We start from the raw sequence: 6260 nt of genomic DNA on the forward strand, positions 1-6260 counted from the left end.
ATTCTGTGAGAATGAATAACGAGCTGTACTATGTGGGGAAAATACTTGTGCTTGACTACTAACCTAAAGGTTGGCAGTTCAAACCCACTTAGCAGCACCAAGGAAGGTGAGCCATTTCCTTTATACAGTTCATGAGTTCTGTGAGACAGTCAATTAAAAAAAAAAAAAAAAACAGTCAATTAGGGAACCCAAAAACAAAAGGGAGAGTACTGGAGGGAGATGGAGTAGTTGATGTTAGAGATGATGGAGTGGTACAGCAGCTTGGAAAAATTAGACATTTGGGACTTCTTTAACCTCTGCTTCATTGGAACCAGCTTTATGCTGATCCTTTTAAAAGAAATTAGTTGGTATCACATGGTGGGTTTTGCTGCAGCGGCCCAGACTCACAGGAATATGTGGTTTTAGAAAAAAGGGAATAAAGGGGTGAATGAGAAGCCTTTGGTTTCTGGATGGAATAAAAAATATCCATGGATTGAAGTAGCTGTTATGTTGCAATCAGTTACCCAAGGCAGCAGCTATTTATGGGATTTAGGAGAGGTGGATCTAACTCCTGAGGAATTGGCTAATTGGATGCATATGGAAATACAGAGTAATAAAGAAATGGCTAGATATAAAATTTCTTGGTTTATGTTACCAGTAATAGTTGCAATGGCAGGGAAAAAGAATGTAGGGATGGATTTTAGCACTGAACCAAACCCAGATCAGACCCTGTCAAAGCTACGACTACTAGCCTCCGGGCCGATCCAGAAAGGGAAAATTATGTTGGAACAACAGGAAGTTCCTCTATGACTGTTAGTCAACAAGTAGGTGGTCAGGGAGGGAAACAGGTAAAACCAGGAAACTATAGAAACCAAGGGATGTAGTGTAGAGGAGTTGTTTGTATTTGTAGGTTGATAGCATCAGCTTCCTGAGGAACCGTTACTAAAACAGATTGTGACAGTGAGTAATTTGGGGGCAGTGTCTTTAGTTTTGAATGCTGCAGAATGGAAGAGTATGTTTGAGTTGATGCAGAACACACAACTCACTATGGTAACAGTCATGAATGATGATACAAGATCCATTTACAGAGCAGGTTAACCCAGAGGGGATGGCCAGCCTGGTGGACTGGATAAAATTTGCAGTGAGGTTTGTTTACCCTGAGAAGGGAAACTACCCCTCTCCCCTCTCTAAATACCCAATGGAACACTCCAGAGGAAACAGCTGGTGTGCCACTTACAGAAGCCATGCTGGAATGGCTTTATGGTGATCGTGATATTCATCCAATAAGTATGCCGCTTACACAGGTCATGGTAGATATGGTAATCAAGAAAGTCTTATCTACATTAGCACGTCATGTAAACTTGATGCTGCTAAACAAAGCAAAAATCCAAGATTTGCTGGATCCTTTTTTTTTTAGCACAGCTTCTCCGCATGGGTCTTACAGATGCAAGAAACATAAGGGTGATTCATAGGAGAATGGAAAGAGACAAGAGGAAAGAACTTACACCAGCAGGACAGAGATTTTTAGATGGTTACTGACAAATGGGATGAATATAGCATACATTGATGGAGTTGAGACAAAGTTTCTAAGGCAGCTCTACAGGCAGCTGGGTATACCAACAGAAATTTCTACTGGTCTCCCAACATTAAAGAGGTCTAAACAAGTCCATCCGATTCACCCTAGCCAGCGGGTATTTAATGATGGGAATTCCCACCTGAGACCATTTGAAGCACAGGCTCAGGTAGGTGATCAAGATAAGCATTGATGATGGGGCTGGGGTCTGCTGCTCCACCTCCAAGCAGGGGACCAAAGGCCATAGGCACATGTTTGGATGAAATGCTCCAGGGGTGGGGAAGAGGCCTTCTTGAGCCTCCTGGACAGAGAAGCCCAATGTACTGTAATCCCAAAACCTGTCAATAAAATCTTGAAGCGGCTTAAGCTTAGACGGGGGATCTGGGGGTATAAGCTCTGATGGGACTAAGGTGAATATTTGGATGAGAATTGGAAGATTTAAACAGATCTTGCATGAAGTAGTTGTATCTCCCTTATCTAAATGTTTTATTGGTATGGATTTTATGTCTAATTGGGGAACAGTTCTACCTGATACTGTAAATTGAAGGTGTGTAAGTCTGCCTTTAGGCCAGTACTGATTGGATATGCTAAACAGGAACCTTTAGAATTGTCAGAACCCACTCAGGCTGTCAGTGTGAAACACTGTAGGACACCTGATGGACAAAAGGAGATTACTGCCTTGATTAAAGACATGCCAAAGGCTGGAGTATTGTTGCCAGCAGATTCTCTATGTAACAGCCCTATATGGCCCATGAAAAGGCAGATGGCTCATGGAGGCTGACAGTAGACTATCAAGGCCTAAAGAAGTGCAATCCGTGGCTTCAGCTCTTCCAGACATGTTATCTATGGTGGAGAAAATATAGCAGGCTAAAGGAGACTAGTATTCAGTGACAGATGTTGAAAATGCCTTTATCTCCATATCAATCTCGGAGAAGAGCCAGTAACAGTCTGCTTTCACATGGGAAGGATCTCAACTTACTTTCACTGCATTGCCACAGGTTTTCCAGAATTCATCGGCTTGCTGTCATAGTTTGGTTAGAAGAGACTTGGACCTGGTGTGGATCTCAGGTACAATGGTACATTACATTGACGATATTATTTTAATATCAGTCACTGAAGAACACGCTAGGGCTTTTTTGAGTAGATTGGTGGCCCACATGACCAACAGAGGCTGGTTCATAAATCCAGCAACAATACAAGGCCCTGCCAAATGGTGAAATTCTTGGGAATAACTTGGGCAGGAGCCACCCATGACATTCCTCAGACAGTGAAGAATAATCCCCAAGACTAAGAAGGTTTGGTATTTGGATTTTGGAGAATGTATATTCCACATCTGGGAGTATCACTGGCCCCCATCCATAAAACCATGTCTTAGTCATCTAGTGCTGCTATAACAGAAATATCACAAATGGGTGGCTTTAACAAAGAGAATTTTTTTTTCTCACATTAAAGTAGGCTAAAAGTCCAAATTCAGGGCGTAGGCTCTAGGGGAAGAATTTCTCTGTTGGCTCTGGAGGAAGGTCTTTGTCCTCAATCTTCCACTAGTCGAGGAGCTTCTCAGGCACAGGGACCCAGGTCCAAAGGACACGCTCTGCTCCCGGTGCTGCTTATTTGGTGGTATGAGGTCCCCCATCTCTCTGCTGGCTGGCTTCTTTTATATCTCAAAGGATTGCCTCGACACAATCCAGTCTTGTAGACTGAGTCCTGCCTCACAAACGGCTGCTCATCCTCCTCATTAACATCATAGAGGCAGGGTTTACAACATATAGGAAAATCACACAAAACCAGAAGTCATGGCCCAGCCCAAATGATACACATGTTTTTTGGGGGGCATAATTCAATCCATGACAAACCACTTGGAAGAAAACAGCATTCAGATGAGGGCTAGAGAAACAGCAGGCTATGGCTGAATTACAAAAGGCGGTTTCACTGCCTTTAGGTCCTTATGATCTACATTCAGACACGGTTTTGGAAGTGTCTGCCCCACATGCTTATGCAGACTAGAGCTTATGGAAAAAACCTGAGAATGCTCCCTACAGCAACCACAGGGATTCTGGACTAGAAAGTTTCCAGATGCTGCAGCACGATACATGCCATTTGAAAAACAATTACTCACCTGCTATTTAGCATTGACTGAGACTGCCTCAGTGACAGAAGGACATAAAATTATGAGACCTGAAATACCTGTAATATCTTGGTTCGTGTCAGAGAAACACTCTAATAAGGCAGTGCCCAGAATAGTTCAATAATAAAATGGAAATTGTGCATACAATAACAAGCTACTGGGGGGATGCAGAGAGGCACCCACTGAGTCCATGAGCAGATAGCCTATTTTCCCATAGGTTCTACCCTGGAACGACATGAGAAACTGCAAGAGCACATTGCTACATGGACAGTGTCCTATGAACAACTTTTTGTTGACCAGCAAAAGGTTGCTTGGTTCACAGATGACAGTTCCAGGACAACAGGTAACACATGATGTGGAAAGCTGCTGCATTAAGGCCATCAGATGGAAAGAATCTGGTTGAAGAAGGTAAGAACAAGTCAGCTCAATGGGCTGAATTGCATGCTGTCTTCCTAATCGTGATGGAAGAATTGTGCAATGGTGAGAGCCCACATATTTGGATTTTTACTGATTTATGGGCAGTGGCCATTGACCTGACTATATGATCAGGCAAATGGGCAATGGAAAATTGGACTATGAAGGGAACATCCGTGTGGAGCATGAATCTGTTACATGCACCCTGGGAACTCAGTGGGTGCATCAGAGTAGGGCATGCCCATGCTCATCAGAAAAAAAAAAAAAAATCCCCTTCCTGTATTGAAAGGTGATTGAAATCAGCAAGTGGACCTGTGGTACACTCACTTGAGGTGGCAAATTGGGCCCATGAAATGAGCAGGCATGGGGGTGCGGCAGTGTCTTAGTTATCTAGTGCTGCTATAACAGAAATACCACAACTGGATCACTTTAACAAAGAGATATTTATTTTCTCACAGTCTGGTAGGCCAGAAATCCAAATTCAGGGTATCAGCTCCAGGGGAAGGGTTTCTCTCTCTGTCAGCTCTGGAGGAAGGTATTTCTAGGAGCTTCTCTGTACAGGAACCCTGGGTCTAAAGGATGCGCTCTGCTCCTGGTGCTTCTTTCTTGGTGGTATGAGGTTCTCAACTCTCTGCTTGCTTCCCTTTCTTTTTATCTCTTATAAAAGGTGGTGCAGGCTACATCCCAGGGAAACTCCCTTTATATTGGATCAGTGATGTGACCTTAGGGTGTTACAATCCCACCCCAACTCTCTTTAACATGAAATTACAACCACAAAATAGATGACAGTCATACAATACTGGGGATCATGGCCCACCCAAATTGATATGCACATTGCGGGGGGGAGGGGGATATAATCGCAATCCATGACATGTGCAGCAATGCAGAGATGGGCTGAATCTAGACAAATTTCCCTTGTACCCTCTGAGGCACGAAATGCTAATAAGGACTGCTCTGTCTTCCAACAAAAAAGACAGAGGTTTCAGGTGGCTATAGGGCAGATTCCCCGGGGAGGAAAGCACTGCACATAGCTGGCAACTTGATTATATTGGACCAATGGTGCTGGTGGCACCAGGTGGGTACAAATGGGTCCTCACAGGAATAGACACTCTGGACTGGGCTCTGCATATCCTGTGAGAGATGCAAATGCCAAAAACATCATTAAGGGATTAGAACGCAAGATACTGGGCCACCAACTTATATTTCATCATACCAAGGAGCACATTTTACAGCCCACAGGGTGCAGCAGTGGGCCAGGAAACATCATATTAAGTGAACATACCATGTTAGATTCAACCCTCGGAGTAATGGTTTGGTAGAGAATTGAAATGGGCAGTTGAAACTTTTGTTATATAGAACGGAGAGATATAAGCATGAAGGGCTGGCTCACACACCTTCATGAGCGTGTTCTCACACTCAAAGTGAGGGAGAAAAGAAGATCACCACTGGACAGATTGCTTCTCTGGGGGATTCTGGGGAAGAAGGGCATGGGACGATGCTGGTGCCACTGTATAGCTCTTCCCCACATCACCTAAAATTGCTTTCCTCCTGCCAGATGCTGCAGTTCCATGACCAGGGATGCAGGTGTAGATGCCGGAAGCAGGGTTGATTTGTCCTCAAGCAGGAGACTGTAACTATACTCCTGAACATGTATCTAGAATTCCCAAGGGCCTGATGGGATTGATTGTACCTTCCCCCCATCTGGCAAAATTGGGGTTGACAGCGAATACTGTCATATTGCCTAGTGGCCCAGATAGCCCAGTAGTGTACGTATGTAACCCTACCCACCATGAATGGGAGTGAACTGAGGGGGATGCACTTGATAGACTGGTCGTGCTACCAGCAATCTGGACTAGCACAGCAGCTGAACCTGATGCTTCTTCCCAAAGTGGAAAAGTTTGTTTAAAAATAGATAACAAATGGAAGGAAGGAGAAATAATAGCTGAAGTTAAAGGAATGGATAAATGGGTTATGCAGCAGGGGAAACATATCATTTTGCTGATACCTCGAGAGCAGAGCACGGAAATAATCTTTTGTCAGTTGAATTATGTTGGAGTCCAGAAAGAGTGAAGATGAGATGAACTCTTGTAGAGCCTGACCAAATCAGATGGATGCTTGCAGCAGACCTGAATGGCTGGTATCTGAGTAACTTCACCCTTTTGTCCTACT

Source organism: Loxodonta africana, chromosome 3 (assembly GCF_030014295.1).
Source record: "Loxodonta africana isolate mLoxAfr1 chromosome 3, mLoxAfr1.hap2, whole genome shotgun sequence".
Lineage (NCBI taxonomy): Eukaryota > Metazoa > Chordata > Mammalia > Proboscidea > Elephantidae > Loxodonta > Loxodonta africana.